This window comes from Gymnoscopelus microlampas (assembly GCF_963454915.1).
Source record: "Gymnoscopelus microlampas genome assembly, chromosome: 8".
Lineage (NCBI taxonomy): Eukaryota > Metazoa > Chordata > Actinopteri > Myctophiformes > Myctophidae > Gymnoscopelus > Gymnoscopelus microlampas.
In genome coordinates this window covers 30,607,865-30,625,945 of record NC_139945.1, presented here as the reverse complement: position 1 = coordinate 30,625,945, position 18,081 = coordinate 30,607,865, and the positions used below count along the sequence as shown (strand labels likewise).

At 39.3% G+C, this 18,081-nt stretch overlaps 2 long non-coding RNA genes across 2 annotated transcripts; both read left to right on the top strand.

Moving 5' to 3' along the window:
* The first annotated feature begins 8,624 nt into the window (after nucleotides 1-8,624).
* On the top strand, nucleotides 8,625-11,751 carry LOC311050284. The gene is made up of 4 exons (XR_014601281.1): nucleotides 8,625-9,163; nucleotides 11,007-11,065; nucleotides 11,260-11,404; nucleotides 11,622-11,751. It is a non-coding gene; the product is annotated as an uncharacterized lncRNA (long non-coding RNA).
* Nucleotides 11,752-11,779: 28 nt separating this feature from the next.
* Nucleotides 11,780-13,346, top strand: LOC311050890. Its single transcript, XR_014601332.1, has 3 exons — nucleotides 11,780-11,864; nucleotides 12,166-12,258; nucleotides 12,670-13,346. It is a non-coding gene; the product is annotated as an uncharacterized lncRNA (long non-coding RNA).
* Nucleotides 13,347-18,081: the final 4,735 nt, after the last annotated feature.

The following is an 18,081-nucleotide window of genomic DNA, read 5'->3' as shown; positions in this document are numbered from 1 at the left end:
GGTACAAGCCCAATGAAGGGTTTTTATTCAACCTCTTAGCTCAGAGAGCTCTTGTTATTACGTTATTTGGCAAACTTAAATCATAATAGGGAAATCAACATAAATTCTTCCCAGGTCTGGGGACATTTTCCATTCACATTCACATTTGGTATTTAAAGCTCGATCCATCAGGTTGCCTATGAAAATAAAAGAGACATTCTTTTAGTTCTCAAATTCACACACAAAGTCATTTAACGGTGTAGGGAATTTAATGTGGGATCTCACTCACCGCCCGAAAGCACCTGTCCAGTCACCAGGAGAGCCAGTGGAGAATGAGGCAGAGTGGCTGCGCTTTTAAATGTTTGTGGGCCACACCTAACTGGCCAGCGCAGGTGTGCGGAGTTGGGGCTGATTCATGATGAGGACAGGTAGGTACCGCCCCTCTATGACGTGTCCCAGGCTGCGCTGCTGTCTGTCTGGCCTCTCTCTGCCTCTCTCCCACTGCTTCTCCCTGGTGAGGTGCTTACCTGTCGGGCGGCGCCCTAGTGAGACTCCACAGACTATATCCCGATTTGCGGGATCTTTGGACAAAATCTGTAGGAGTACTGTCATTTTTTTTTTTGCACAAATCAGGCTCCTGGTGGCGCTATAACAGGCCCATGTGAAAGATGTGGGGAAGAGGTTCTGAATTGGCATCCAGGGAGTATGTGTGCACAGTTTCGCTGCGATCAAGCCAACGGTGGTGGAGATTAGCTGGTCACAGACGGACACACACACACACGGACGGACGGACGGACAAACGGACGGAGGGTAAAACATACTCTCTCGCCATGCCTTTCGGCCTGGCGGAGACAACAAGACCGACGGACGGACGGACGGACGGACGGACGGACAGACAGACATGGCTTTAGAGGGTGCTAAGCGAGCAAGGCGTGACACCTTACGCCCCAACACACTGACAGATTTGCACTACACAACATTGAGGCACACTCACAAACATGCATGCACGCACGCACGCACGCATGCACGTACGCATGCACGTACACAGAGTCTATGGGCGTATTATACAGTAGGTGTAAATGAGGGGAGGATGACGGGTATCCCTGGTGACATATTGTCTGTTCGGGGGGCCATAATAAGCACCTGTGACCATGTAGCCAGAAATGCTGAGCTATATGAAATGAAGGAATTTATATGCGTCTGTCTGCCTTTTACTGTCTGAGTAACTCACTCCAACAGGCCTGGTCTTTCTATCACAGTCTCACTATCATGTAAAAAGAAATGCCTAAACAAGATTCATGTACAGTACAGTAAGTTATTTCATTGTTCTAGCACAATTCAATCACAATTCTCCCAGAACTAGAAACCAGATGTATCCAGAAGGCTCTATACGCTGGTGATGGTGGGATGATGATAATTATATCTATAAGAGACACTCGCTAAGGTTGACAAAATGTAAGAATGATTGCTGTAGTGCTTACAGTCCCCCCGACAGCTCTGATCCAGAGAACCTGTGCAGAGACTTCCGAACAACATTCACAAATACCTTGTTGCTTCTCAGTATGATCCTTGAATCTTGAACACGGAAATGATTGTGGGCACATGGTAAATGGTGCATTTATACAGCGCTTTTATCCAAAGTACTTTACATAGATTGTGCATTACATTCACCCATTCACACAACAATGGCAGAGGAAACCATGCAAGGCACCAACCTGCTCATCGGGAGCAATTAGGGGTTCAGTGTCTTGCTCAAGGACACTTCGACACTAACTCTGGGGGAGCCGGGGACGAACTGGGAACCTCGCAGTTCCCATCCGGCCGCTCTACCAGCCACTCTTCCCCTGAGCCACTGCCGCCCCATGTACATGCACAATGCACAGACAGCCCAAAATCAAACAGACTAACAGGAGTGCACAGAAAAAACATCGCAGAATATGCAGTCAGACAATACATTGTACGTACGTCAAGCAACAGCTAGTATGCTGAGAGTTCTTCGAAATTCGCTCTATGGAGGAGAGGTAACGAGCAGTGCTGAGGTCGAGCACATATTAAACCGACTTTTTCCATTTGACCCTTGCGTTTATGTTCTATGGCTTGCCTCCCGCCCTTGTTCTTTTGCTCTCAGCAGGATCTCTCCTTTTGTCTTCCAGACTTTTTTTTTTTGTTCTCCGGCGTTGCTTCACTCCTCGTCTTATTTTTTGACTCTGCCTTCCTCTCCCTGTTTCGTCACGCACCCTAAATGTAGTTGTCCACTGCCAACTGCTTCCCTGCGTTTCACTTCATCCGTCTTCCCCGCTGTCTGCGTCTTTCTGCCATTCCCCACTTTCTAATATCCCCCGGCCCGCGCCCCCTGCTCCCCCCACCCGCCAAGCTCTCGTAACTTATGGGACAGACACTAGATTTGTCCCAGCAGGGGGGATAGGAGGCAGTGATGGAGAGATGGCAGAGAGGAAAGTTTCCGTGTTAGAAACAACGGCTTGTGGTTGGAATATGGCTTCCACATCTGTGTCTGAGTGTTGAAACCACTTTTATAGTTCTCTCTCCCCTTTGCCATGTCCCGCGCTTGATCTCTGTCTGTCAGTCTTTTCTCTGGTTTAAGCTCTGTAGCCGAAACGTGTGTCGACTGTGTCTGGTGATTGATACTGCGCTCGCATGCAGCCTTTATTTGCCTCGGGTGGGGGGGAGTGATGAAAGGACATAATAGGGTGATAAGCGGGGGCTCATTGGCCATATCTTCCCCATAGGGTTATACGGCAGCTGGCCAATCAGAGCATAGATATACACAGTGTGTTGAATTGATATTATGAGGTATTGGTAGCCGACCTGGAACGCATCTGTGTCATAGCGCGGCACCGAGTGCCGCACTATGAGCTTGTAGATCTGCTATTTTTGAAAAATCAATTTTTTTTGGGGGCAAATCTTTGAATATATATATCTTTAAAGTGAACATTTGCTCAAATCTTTGCTTCTGGGTAGCAACCATATATAATTTTGGGGGTCCTTGACATGAAACAGTTTGAGAACCACTGATATAGCAACATCGTTTTTTTTTTTTTTCAAAAACTGCTAGGATTTAGAAGACATTTGTAGAATCGACCTCAGGTCTTAATGGGTTAAGGAACTCACCATACTGTATCAAACATGGATGAAAGTCAGTCACCAAACATGGTTCCTTCAGATAGTGTGGTAGAATTCTTGGCTGAGGAGACAATGGATTTTTATCTGGGAACAATGCATCCAGAAGAGTGGAAAACAATGACCTTCAACGGTTGTCAGAATGGCTGTGTAAAGGCAAGGCACGCCAGCACACCTTCCATGTTAACTTATAAGCCAACTATCTACCTACACTGTTGGAAAATCCCAGCAGGACTGCACCATTTTAATTAGCCAGGCAGTTCCCTGTTGGCAATGGCAATATAATGTTACATTATTAAGTGTTGCTATAGTGTTAATTTTCTCTTTGTCTTTTTTAATGAAGGCTATGTTGAGGTTATATATATATATTTTAATCACCCGGCATTAATCTGCGATGACGTGATAATCTATACCCAGATAGCAAAATATGGTTATTCAACGTTGAATTATAGTGGTTAGGGTTGATTTTTGGTTACGATTGAAGACTGATGGTTTTTCAACATTGAATCACTGTTGTATTGCAGTGCAAAATTCAATGATTGAAATGCCAACATTGAATCAGCGTTTAATCTATGGTGCAAATTCAATGATTGTGATGCCAACATTGAATCAGCGTTTTATCTATGGTGCAAATTCAATGATTGAAATGCCAACATTGAATCAGCGTTTAATCTATGGTGCAAATTCAATGATTGAAATGCCAACATTGAATCAGCGTTTTATCTATGGTGCAAATTCAATGATTGAAATGCCAACATTGAATCAGCGTTGAATCTATGGTGCAAATTCAATGATTGAAATGCCAACATTGAATCAGCATTGAATCTATGCTGTTTGCCTTTTTCTTTTCTTTTTTCTTGATGGGGGGAGGGGGGGAGGCACACCCCTCCTCACACCCCCCCTCCCCCCATTTAATGATTGAAATGACAACATTGATTCAACGTTTTACCCATGCAGTTTGCCGTTTTCTTTTCTTTTTTTCTTGTTGGGGGGAGGGGGGGCAACCCCCTCCTCCCCCTCCCCCCTCCTCCCATTTAATTATTGAAATACCAACATTGATTCAATGTTGAATCTACACTGTAAAATCCAATAGCTATCTATACTTAAATAAATATAAGTTAGCTTTACTCATTTGTTACAATACTAGGTTTAATCAAGTAACGTGTACTAAAAAATACAATTGTGAGCGGGTCCAGTGCTTTAGGCATCAAGTAGGCATTTTTCATTTTATTACAGATTGTTGAAGTACAGAATATAAGCTTTCATATGATGTATCATTCATTGAAATTGGAACACATTTGAAGAAGATGTGACCATTTTAATCTTGTTATCTATAATAGTCCAAACTGAGATAATCCCTCCTAAAGAATTTCCACTTCTAGCACCTCTCAGCTCCAGGTAATGGGCGTGAACAATGGGTAATTTATTCAACCTAGCCACTCCTCTAATCACTCCCCCATTGACACCTTTCAGTCAGCTGTCCACCATATAGAAATTTGATGCAACACAATTACATTTTTACTTTACTGGAGTATTTCCAATACTTTAACTTATACTCCACTACAGATCAGAGGAAAATATTGTACTTTTACTCCACTACAATCATTTTAAACTTGAGTTACTAGTTACTTTGCAGATATAAATTATTACATTATAAAACATACATTAACCACTTTAGCCCTATTTTATACATAGTCTATTTGAAAATAGCTGATCTACAAGCTCACAATGCGCATTGCGACGCGTTGTGAGCTTGTAGATCAGCTATTTTCAAACATTTTAGTACATATACTTTAGGTACTTTAAGTACATTTTGATACCAAGACTTTAGTACTTTTACTTTGATTGAACTCAAGTAACATTTGGAGCACTTTTACTTGTAACAGAGTATTTTTATATTGTGGTATTGCTACCACCGAGTGCTTCTTCCACCACTAAATTTGACCCACTGGTAGTCGACTAACAGTCGAGGGTTACCTATTAATAATGAAGACACGACCAGCTAGGTCCTGGATTAACTCCAACCTGGTGTTTGCACTCTCCATTTACAACCCGTACATCTACATAAACGTTCAGATTTCAAATATAAAGTGCTTATCTCATGGCCACGGATGTTACCATTAACTTCGGGTGGGTCTAAGTACCCGTATCTTCCATATTGTTCAATAAAAAGCATTTTAATCCGATCGGCGGCCATTTTCTCATAGTTATAACGTATCAGGAGTGCAATACACCCCCCAACCAATACGGCCGCATAGTTGAAAAACAACGGAGACAATGGCCATCAATCGGATCAAAATGCTTTTTATTGAACAATACGGAAGATACGGGTACTTATGAGGGCCCGTACATAATTATAACACCCGTGGCCATGAGATAAGCATTTTATATTTTAAATCTGAACGTTTATGTTGATGTACGAGTTGTAAATGGAGAAATGCAAACACCAACTGTACGTTCAGCCATGACGCTTGACCGCGAGCTAACAATGCTAAGCTCCTAGCCTAGCTCGTTATTCCACCGTTGTTTTGTCCACATCTTCAGTGAAATACTTCAATACGAACGTCGAGCGGCCTGTTGTTTAGCTGGGGCTGCCCTCAGAGCTGCTGTGTTCGCCACAATGTTATTATTGATAATAGAACTACATTCTGTCCCGAAAAAGATTAACGCAATACGGCCGTTTCGGCGCTTCCCACCGTGGTGAAGTTAGTTTCAGCCTCAGGTTGAATATTCACCCAGTGGCTATTACTCCAGTAAAGTAAAGAATACCTCAAAATTGTACTTAAGTACAATACTTGAGTAAATGTACTTAAGTTACGTTACACCACCACAGAGAGGAGTGATACTGATGGGCGGGGATTAGGCTTGTAACCGGAGAACAATGGGCGAACAACCAACCAAAACCACTCACATGCTAATGTTGTCCCTGCAAGTTAAAACCACTCTCCGCCCCCAAAAGACCGACAGAAACACACAGAAACACTCCTGTTTTTGTAATGTAATTTAAACCACTTAATGATTCTAAAACGCCTATCTTTTGGACTATAAACCTTCTTCAACATTCGAACTGTGTTAATATGAAAAAGAAAAAAAAATCAAAAAAAAAAAAAAAAAGTTTAAAAGCTATTTTCTAGTCTTTGTCAATGGGCGACATGATGCCCTAAACACCAGACCTGCTCACAATTTACTTATTGTTATTAAGTAAAGACATCTTTGTTTACTTGCCCAGAATCAGTAACATTTAATTGCACTGTGTTTAGTACACTCTTAAAAATGCTGGGTTATTTCTATAAACACATTGCTGGGTTGATTTGGCTGGGTCATAATTATGGGTTATTTGGGTACTGTAAACTGATGGGTCAAAGGGGTTATTAGGGCTTCAATTGCCTGCCTGGGTTATTTTTTAACCCAGAGGTTGCTTTATTCATTTTCCCACTTGTGAATCATTCTGATACCTTCTTTTTGTCACTTCTCACATGAAAACACAAGGTACGTAACCTATATTTTATCACTATATTTGACCTATATTCATATAATGAGGGTGATCATTATAGGGATCTGTATTAATTGTAATATGGTACAATACTGTGCAAAGTATACACTGTAACAAATTTCTGTAATTTCTACAGTAAAAATGTACAGTAATTTACTGTTCTGTCATTTTACAATGTTTAACTGTATTTTGCAATGCATCATGGGAAAAAAATCATTACAGAAACTTGAACATCATCATCATTATCAGTTATTATCATCATTATTAATTGTATCCTTTATCTTCTTGTTTATGCCCCAAAATGACTGAAGAGCTGATCGATAATCCATTGTCCGATTGTTTCGGCGCACCCTAGGGGCCGAGACAATAGTGAAAAACTGTTTGAAAGGAGTAAAAACTAAATTGGACACCAAATTCTGGGTCAGTGCGTCGCCCCGAACGCGAACATATAACTCCCCTAACACACGGCCTTACCGTTCTCCTTAATTGGCTAGGGTCCAATGTCAAGTTATTATATGCGCAATAAAGCAATATATCTCGATACGATACGTTTTTCGAATCCGCCTTTCGGATATGTTGTACAGCTTGCCAAGACGCACACGTGGATGTCTTGTTTGTCCCGGTACGACACTCCTAAGTTGACCTCCTACACTATCGGAAGGCACATAGAGTCTTAAACCTTAAGACCATACCAAAGGACAAAGTCAGAAAAAAAAATGTGCCGTACTGGGACAAACAAGACATCCACACGTGCGTCTCAGCCAGCTCTACAACATATCCAAAAAGTGGACCCTAAGTCCTTATCGTATTCGAGATATTGAGCGAGATAGCGAAGCCGTAACCATAGCCAATTAAGGGATAATTAAATCATGATTTGATATGAGGGTTTGATGATTTCAAATTTTAGCATTATTTTACATGTAGATTTGGAAAAAAAATATATCGGGGTTATCACGGGCCTGGAACACCCTAAAACCAACCAGAAAGTGGCCTTTTGAGGCACTTCCTGTTTTCCGAGAAAAATATAACTTACATATTTGGAATCAGCGTCATCACATTAGTCTAAAGCCAGAGTATCGAAGAAAAATACAATTTCTAAAAATGTAACAAGGGTTGACCTTTGCAGTCTTTTCGCTGAACTTTGAGCTTTATCAGTGTCTAAAAAAATCAAGGCTGGTGCCAAAAAATCTGGCTTACTCTCAATATGGATGGAGAGAAGTTTTAGATTTTTAAAAAATATCTGGAGCGATTAGTTCCAGATTTTGTGCTCAACAAAATCTGTTTTTTATTCAAAAGTCAACGTCCAATCTTTTTGGTGAGCTTTTGTATTTCCCAAGGTCATAGAAAATCGAGACCTATCCCATTCGATTCAGCGTCCTTTTCTAAGTCTGAAAAAGTTTTTTTTAATTTAAAAATAAAATATTTTAAAAAAATGTGAGAAAAGCTAGACTTTGAACTATTTCAAAAATCTTTAACTTCTTATTAAACAATTCTAGACTATTGTTTAACCTACCATTCAACTCTAAATCATCTAAATAAGAGGGTTGAAGGGTCAAAATAAAATAATGATAATAATAATATTTTTGTGAAAAAAGCTTCAAGTTTATGAAACTTTAACGCTTGTTTAAGCCACTTTTTAAGGGTCATACAAAATCAAAACCTAGCTAGCCCATTCAATTCAGCGTCCTCTTCTGAGTCTGAAAACATGTTTTTTAATTAAAACAAAATATTTTAGAAAAATGTGAGAAAAGCTAAACTTTGAACTATTTCAAAAATCTATAACTTCTTATTGCAGATCGCCTATTTTCTTTTTTTCTCTCTTTCTTATATTATTTGACAATTTGGCCAATGTTTGACCAGTTTATAGTATAGTTTGTTGATTACTTGTATTACAGTCTTTTTCTTTGATTTGTTTTCATTTATTTTCTAAGGTATTAAAATTATTACTTAAATTGTCAGGGTCTCGACCCACAGGTTGAGAACCGCAGACATCCTTCATGCACAAGGCGGACAGTGTTGCCAGATTTTGCGATAGAAATAAGCAACCAGGTCTATGGAAATTAGCCCAAAAGAAGCAACTATGACTAATTGAAAATAGCCAATCTACAAGCTCACAACGGGTTGCGATGCGACGCGCTGTGAGCTTGTAGATCTGCTATTTTAAAACAAAACTCTTATCTGGAAGAAAATGTGAAAAATTAGGAATATTTTTGAAACATTTTAATACGAATCTTGTATTGGGGGTCCCCCCTGGCATAACATGTGTTCAGATGGGGGTCCGTTGATTGGATAATAGCCTACATATTAATCTGGGGGTCCTTGACATGAAAATGTTTGAGAACCACCACTGGTTTAAACGACAGTAAGGAAGCAAGCCCAAAAAACTTCACAGAAAAAGAAGCCCAAAGTCGCTTATAATAAGCGGATATGGCAACACTGAAGGCGGAGCTTGTTAGTTTTGAAATCACACCGGAAGGCAGAGGAAACGGCTGTTGGCTGAGAGATTTCTTTTTCAAACCGGGGTGCTTTCGTGTTTACTGTACTAGATAACAGGTAAGTTTAATTAGTTTATGGAATTAAAATGTTATCCAAACACGGTCGTACACGGTTACATGAACTAACACGTTCATGTAACCGTGCACGACCGAGTTTTAGCCATGGTTCACACGACGCTCGTCCTTTCACGAGCCTCATAGCCGGAATTTCAACCTGTTTTTTGCACTTTCAACCCGTACATCAACATAAATATTCATACTTCAACTATAAAGTGCTTACCCCACGGCCACGAATGTTACAATTTTAATCGGGTGTGTCTAAGTACCCGCATCTTCCGTATTGTTGAATAAAAGATATTTTAATCCGATCGGTGGCCATTTTCTCATAGTTGTAATGCATGTGTATAATGTAATACACCTCCCAACCGACGGTCGCGTAGTTTAAAGCATACAGAAAACTCGGAGAAAATGGCAACCGATCGGATTAAAATTACTTTTATTGAACAATACAGGAGGTACGGATACTTAGACCCTCCCGATTCAAATTGTAACATCCTTGGCCCTGGGCTAAGTGCTTTATATTTGAAATCTGAACGTTTATGTATGGGTTGTAAATGTAGAAAACGTCATGATATGATCATGTTTCAGGACTAACGGTTTATCAACCGCGTTTACATAGAAAGCACCATTTAATATAAATGTATGATGTTACAATGCGACCAGGCATCCTAAAACGTTAAAATATGATTTTAGTTGTAACATTAGCTGTTAAAAGAGAGCTAATGTTGGCCACATATCCCTTTGGTGAGGCCACATTTGTTTTGACTGTAATTATTATTTTATATATGAATCTTGTTTTTAACCTACAGTAAAAAGTAAAATAATTTAATTAAGAGACAGAGAGTACAAATGTTACCAATGTATCCTTAAGGAGAATAAATTAACATTGAGGATTTTAGTGTGCAGACAAATTTGGTAATCCGTTTTTTAACTTAAGTTTTGTTTTGCAGACAGTAGCTAACAAAAGCAGGTAATGTTTATCATCAAAGTGGGCTCCAGGGACCCTCAGGGGTCATTGGGGGGTTTCCATGTGGTTCCCAGCTAAATGAGATTATATAGCATGAAACTCAGTTTAACCACTTAAACCCTATAAATTGCCTATTTGAAAATGGCAGATCCACAAGCTCACAGTGCATGGTGATGCGTTGTGAGGGTGTAGATCAGCTATTAAAAAACAGTATAAACAACATTTGTGGAATATTTTTGAAACACTTTTGTAAATCTTGAGTCCTTAGCCAAGTACATACTAATTAGGGGGTCCTTGACATGAACATGTTTGAGAACCACTGATTTCATTTGTATAACATGAGTTCATTAATCAGTATGCATTGTGAAACACTTTGCCAAGTTCATCAGAAGAACTGGTTATCACACACCTTCAATTAACCCATTAAGACCTGAGGCCGATTCTACAAAATGTCTTCTAAATTTATTTGTTTTTAACTTGTGTTATTATGTCAGTGGTTCTCAAACTTTTTCATGTCAAGGACCCCAAAATGTATATGTATTTGGCCACAGACCCTCATCTCAAAATATTTTGTTCTAGGGACCCCCAGAAACAAAGATTTGAGTTACAAATGTTCGTTAAAAATTCAAAGATTTGCACACATTTTCAAGATTTTTCTAAAATAACAGATCTACAAGCTCGTAGCGCAGCACTCGGTGCCACGCTATGAGCTTGTATATCTGCTGTTTTTGAGTAGCCAAAGTGTAAAATAATGCTTTTTAGGTCAAATCTAAAAATGACACAGAATCGAATGCACTTGTCGTCATATATTTGTAACAATGATTACTGTCTCATTTCATCGTTCTTTGACAAACTTCTACCATCTATTTAACAGGCCGTCACCAAGAAAGCCCTTGCCTTAATTTGGATGGTACTACAGTTGGCAGTGGCTATGTAAGTCATCAATCAATCAACACAAAAAGGAGAACACTCCATACACACACACACACTTAAAAGAAATGTGCTCAAAGTTTTTCCTAGTGCACAGTCACACGCACATTTTTGGATTGCTCCTTAAAATCCCATGTAACCATCTTCATGGTTTACGCCAGGCAAATTTAAGCTGAACCTAATTGTCTCTTTTACAGGCAGCTTGGTACACACCTGGCCGGGGAAAAAAACCTGCTACAGACTTCCTGGAGGAGCGATTGAGGAACACCAGGAAGCGCATGAGAAGGCTGAAACGACCACACCACCAAGAACCAGAGGAACAGACCGTCCCTAGTACACCAGGTAATACTAATAACCAATGTTAATTATCCCCACCAGGCTAGATTGGACAGATGCAAGGGATTATATTTGCGGTCCCATGACTCTTCTGTCCATCATCTTCTAAAAACTAGTCTCAGGCACCGCTGGACCGATTGGCGACTTTTCACACACTCCAAGTAGGCCAGAACCTCAAATACTTGAAATCAGCTATAATGAATCTGTACTTATCATTCAACAGAATCTGATGTGCCTCCTGAAAAACTTATTGAAATGGTTGAATGGATGAAGGTCAATAGGTGTCCAGTGTCCCAGGTTGAGGACTACATGAATCAAACATCTCTACATGGAGGCAAGTGGATTCGCAGCAATGGAACTAAAGGCCTACCGGAAATTGGTATACACCACAATTGGTCACTATCTTAAAGTCCAAGAAAGGTGCCATTAGAGATAAATTATCCGGAATTGTGCAGCAAATTGATGGGTAAGTCTACAACATGCTTCTTATATTTGTAATTATCATGACTAAGTTTATGTACAACCTATTACCCCAAATAGTACTTATGCTTCCCGGCTGTATTACAGAGTGTTAAAGTATTGCTAACTATTGATCGTTGTTGATAACTAAATGCTGTGGATTGTACTATTTTTAAATCACATCTCCAATCAGCAACTGTTCTCTGCAACTGTTCATCAAACATATATTGTGGTGTTTCATGCTGTAACTGTACTGTAACTTGTGATGGTCAGATCTTGAACTTTATTTGTTCATTATCCACTTGTAGAAACCCGACGTGACCGCGCTGGGTAGGCTTGTTCTCCGAGGCCTCCTTCTTCTGCTTGGAGATGACCACAGCAGTTTCTACACCACTGTCTTGGTAAGTTCTCATAGTTACACCTTAAAGGTCCAGTGAAATTACATTTTCGTTAATTTTATTTTGAAGTTTCAGTCTGAAACGGCCTTGCAAACCAATCAGAAGGTTCAATCCCTTCAGGCTATAGCACGGTGGAATCTCACTCACATGGTGTGCAGTGTAAGTGTTTGTAGCCTGCACTCACACGTTGCTCAAGGGAGAGAGAGATGGCCACTATGCAGAATGTTTGTTACCAAGTTGCTTATTTCTAGCCTAAAATGTTTTCAGATACATATTTTACTGTGCTGTTTACCATGAGTAATATACTGTCAAAAACAGTAGGCCAACCAATGTTGATAAAACTTCTCAATGCAGATGTGTGTGAAGTGTCTACATTTCCCTGTTGTAATGTTGTTTTTGTTTGGTTCTGTACAGGATTGTGACAGCGAAAGTGAAGACGCCTGGTCAGAGGTATCGGTCGGATTGCTGACTGTGAGCAGTGAAGATTCACCTCCCTCAGATGGTGTCGACCTTCAGCCAGTGTCAACAGCCATCATCCTTGAAGGAGGTATTGTGATGGATAATTTCCATAACCTCCCTCAAGCACCGTGCCTGCTGTCTAGCCTGACGTATGCACTCAATTTGAAGTACCCTAATGATATGAAGAACATATTGAACTTTATTCAAAGAGTGATGCTTGGCTTGGGAAAGGAAAAAACTACCCCCCAAACTGCAAAGTCTTAAAAACCTCCTGTCATTTTAGAAAGATTGTATAGTGGATAACTGGTAGGCAGGTTGTCCTCAGCCCTCCTTTGTGACAGTAGACTAAAATGCATGCATTTTATTTTTCTCATGCATGAGAAAATGTTGTAAAGTGATAGGAGTTCTAAATGAAGCCACTTTTATTCATTTTAAGTACTTTAGAGCTGCAAATTATTAAGACTTTGAATGTAATACCATTAAGTAAAAGTAAGGCACTTTTTTGAAATTGACAAGTGTTCACTTGTTCATGTGTGAAATAATGTACTCTTTCAAACTGTAATGGGGCTGTCCACACTAAGCATATCACTTTTGTCAATCCTATCGTTGTAGAATTATTTAGTTAAAATACAGTGCAGACATGATCATTTCAGTGGGCAGTTGCTCATGTCTTCCAGAGTTCCAGCAAATCACTCATATTGTCATCATCAACACAGATACTGTTCGTCTTTAGTTGTGTTGAACAGGAGGAGAAGGATGGAGGGGCTACTAGGCTACAATTGCAGTAGCAACACAGAAATGTGTGAGGAATTAATTAGCATAATGACTTTGTGGACGAAAAGAGGTTCACAATCATTGGCTACTCTAAATTCTATAAAATAAATTAAAAATGTGTACATATAGTGCTTGGTGTGGATGGCCCGTTAGGCTTTATTAATTACGCCATTTGTATTACTAGAGCACTTGTCAGTGTGTTTTGTCAGACCGTTGGTTTAGTCTGCAAAGTTAGTACACGTTTGGTCATTATAAGCCATGTTGGGTATTGTTTTTGTGGAATCGCTTGTAAATAATGGTGGTTTGGTTTGTAATTTAAATTTGCAGATCAATTATTTTCAAATAGCATTTTTATATAGGTGTAAAGTGCTCATGTGGCATATATTCACTTACAAAATATCCAAATGCTTGCAGACATTTTCACGATTTCTTTCATAAATAGCAGATCTACAATCTTCTATATGTTATATATTTCATCTGTTAAATCATAAAAACAATGCTTAAAGCAGTTCAAAGCAGGTCTAAATGCCTTGGTTCAATAAATGTGAAGATTCAAATCATATTGTCTGTCTTTATTTTTATATTTTCACATTTTGGGAAATGTAAGGTAATTTTGAACAAGATGTAGCCTTACAGTATATCAGCATACACATAATTTAAAATGTACATGCAGATTACCATTAGGTTGTTGGATGATCAGGATCAATATTGATTCCTAACATGATTCAGTATAATCAATTTATAAATTAAATCAGTGTTCGATTCCTGATGTTGATTCAACATAAAATCAACTAAAATGTGCATGCAGATTACCATTTAGATGATGGTTGAATCAATGTTGATTCCTAATGTTGATTCAACATTAAATCAACTAAAATGTGCATGCAGATTACCATTTAGATGATGGTTGAATCAATATTGATTCATAACGTTGATTCAACATAAAATCAACTAAAATCAGCATGCAGAATACCATTTAGATGATGGTTGAATCAATATTGATTCATAACGTTGATTCAACATAAAATCAGCGTGCAGAATACCATTTGGATGATGGTTGAATCAACGTTGATATAGTGTTAGTTAGTGGTTGAAACACAAACGTTGAATCAACAAAGATTAGGGTTGCGATTTCAGTACAGTTTCAACGTTGAGATCGAACGTTGATTCAACCGTTATGGCCGCCTATTTTTCAACGTTGATTCACCCATATTTTGCTATCTGGGTATTTATACGTCTCTTGCAGGCACACTCACACACGTAGACAGTACGCACATGTAGCATGCACACACACACACACACACACGCGCGCGCGAGCGCGCACACATGCGCACGCACACACACACACACACACACACACACACACACACACACACACACACACACACACACACACACACACACACACACACACACACACACACACACACACACACACACACACACACACACACACACACACACACACACACACACACACACACGCGCACACAATGAAGACAACCCCTCAGTGCCTTTCCCAGAACTGAGTGATTCCATTTTACCACTTCGTCAACCGAAAACAAGGAGTATCAATCATTGCCATGGCGACACCAGGCTCTTAATGCTATACCCTCGACCTGATTCAGAGAGAGAGAGAGAGAGAGAGAGAGAGAGAGAGGAGAAGAAGAGAGAGACAGAGGCAGAGTGGAATGCATGAGAGAGAGATGGAGAAGAAAACAGGGACATGGAACGAGACATATGTGTAGGAGAGTGGGTCAGGGGTCAACCCCTGGGCTTGTGATGGACATTTTCCTCAAACTGTATTTTTGCCAAGGACATACAAAATGAGTGGTCAATAACATTACCATAAATACTAAATGTTTAAGAGTCCAGTAGACACGATGGAGAACACATGCTGTGTTTTTAAAGACGGAAAGGTGGTTAGTCCTCATCCCTTTGAACTGTATTTTATTTTATTAAGATATTAAGTAGGAAAGCTGAGAGGGAATTGGGCGTAGATGGAGCAATTTGTAAACCATTAAAAAATGTTGCTTTAAAAGTCAAGTGTATTATTGTTATTATCTGACCACCATCTCTGCACTTTTGTCTATTTTCTACTTCACTTTCTTCACTTTCTAAATCTAAGTGATGGCTTTGTACTTTTCAAAGCATTAAAGACAATCAGAGACGGTGAGAAGAATTATCATACTGACATCATCCAACGGTCATTATAATATGTAAGCTTAAAAAACTCCGGCTCAGACACATTTTTCCAGGCCCAGTTATTAGGCATGTTCTGTATCCACCACTGTTTGGTACCTGGTTTAACAAGGTTTGAATACCTGTCTGGCAGTGTCTATGTTAGAGTGTTAATGGCAAAGGGCATTTGGGAAACCCAGCTCTTATCCTGTTAAACTAAGTTAAAATCATGTCATTCATTGGCATGGATTTGTTTTTAATGGTTCTCGGCAGTGACCTTTCAGGGTGTACTGGCACCCTAGGCCAGGGGTCCTTGAGGAGGTTCCAGGGGGGCCCCAGCAGAATTGCTTACTAGCATCAAAATATGTTTAACCACTTTAAACCTATTTTTTATACATCAGCATACAACAATGGACGATGAGAGTGCCTGTTGTGAATATGAACAGTGTGGATAATCCAATATCATGCTGATGAGTGACTTGCAATTATATTCTGATTTGATTTCAGTAAAGATGTTCAATGATAATGTAATATAATAAAATAAAAATGTTCTTGTTTTAAATGTATTGAAGTAAAAGTGAAATTTGTGATGATGAGTAGGCTATAAACCGAAGTAAAGTATAGAAGTAAACCAGTATACCACATTAAATCAGTGTCCCACCTATTCTGAAGAAAACCTGGAGACTGGCAAGTCAGCCACTGTATACTGGCTCTAGTGTTTTTAGTTTTTAAATAGAAGATTTGCCACGGACATGGACAAGTCTTGCCACGGACACGTCTGTCCGTGTACGGACACATTGATGACCCCTGGAGTGGGTGACAGACAGCGAGGTGTAAGAAGAAGAGGAACATCAAAAAGTATAATGAGAGCTAGAGAGAGAGAGGGAGGGAGGGAGGGGTAATAAAAGTGAGTGAAAGTTGAAGAAAGGGAGTGAGGGAGTTAATAATAGAGATAGAGTGAACAAAGGAAGAGACCGAGGGTGTCAAGGAGTGCAGAGACTGTCAATAACTTTAACCTTGTAAAAAAAAAAAGTCCTTCCCAAGATGTGTGTGTCTCTCCCTCTGTATCCACTATCCACCTGCTGTGTGTGAGAGCCCCTCAACAACATGTCCTCATATAACAGCTGTGGTGTAAAGTAACAAAGTACATTTACTCAAGAACTGTACACAATTTTGAGGTATTTTTTACTTCTACTCCACTACATTTCAAAGGCAAATATTATGCTTTTACTCCACTACAATTATTTGAAAACTTTAGTTACTAGTTACTTTGTATGTTTTGATTATTACAAAACAGACACTTAAGCCTAGACCATTTGATAATAGCCGATCTGCTACATTTTATACATTTGAAAAATTGTGAAATGGGACATCCTGCATAATGATTACTATCTACGTTTGGTACTTTAAGTGCATTTAGATACCAATACTTTTGTACTTTTATTCAAATACATTTTGAATTCTGGACTTTTAGTTGTAATCGAGTATTTCTACATTGCAATATTGATACTTTTACTTAAGTAAACAATGTGAGTACTTTTTCCACCACTGTATAAGACATGCAAAAGACAAGGCTTCACACACCATGGGACGTATAAAAGTGGATGGCTTTTAGACAGTAAATTATACTCATTGCACGCACATGTACACGCACGCACGCACGCACACCACCCGCACACACACACACACACACACACACACACACACACACACACACACACACACACACACACACACACACACACACACACACACACACACACACACACACACACACACACACACACACACACCTTCTACCTATCCTTCCCTCTGCACTAAACCTTAAGCAATCATTTTTTAAACGCTCATATTGGGACCTTTAAAAATGACGAGCAGCAGATTAACAGAGATCCCTGAATAATTCTGGGAGGTAATAAGAAAAAAATAAGTTATTGACTATTAATGATGTTCCGTTGGCTAAGCCTCCTGATGTCCCTGTGCTGTAAAATACTTCCAGTTTGAAGAAGAGCAGATGGAATGCAGGGTCAGTTTGAGATAATACTGCAGAGCAAAATATGGTAAAATCTTTTAAAATAAATACATGAAAAATATAAAGTTTAGTAAGCTAAAGATGAACTAAAATGGTGTTTTGAGCATTTCTGTATTACAGTGGTGGAAAAAGTAGTCTACTCAAATGTTTTACTTATGTATCAATACCGTAATGTAGAAATACCCCGTTACAAGTATAAGTCTGGAATTCTAAATTGACTTGAGTAAAAGTACAAAAGTAATGGTATAAAAAGAATAGATCAGCTTTTTTCAAATGGCCGAAATGTTTATAGGACTGAAGTGGTTAATGAATGTTTTGTACAGAGATGGGAAAAGTACTGACATTCTGTACTCGAGTAGAAGTACAATTACTTGTGTAAA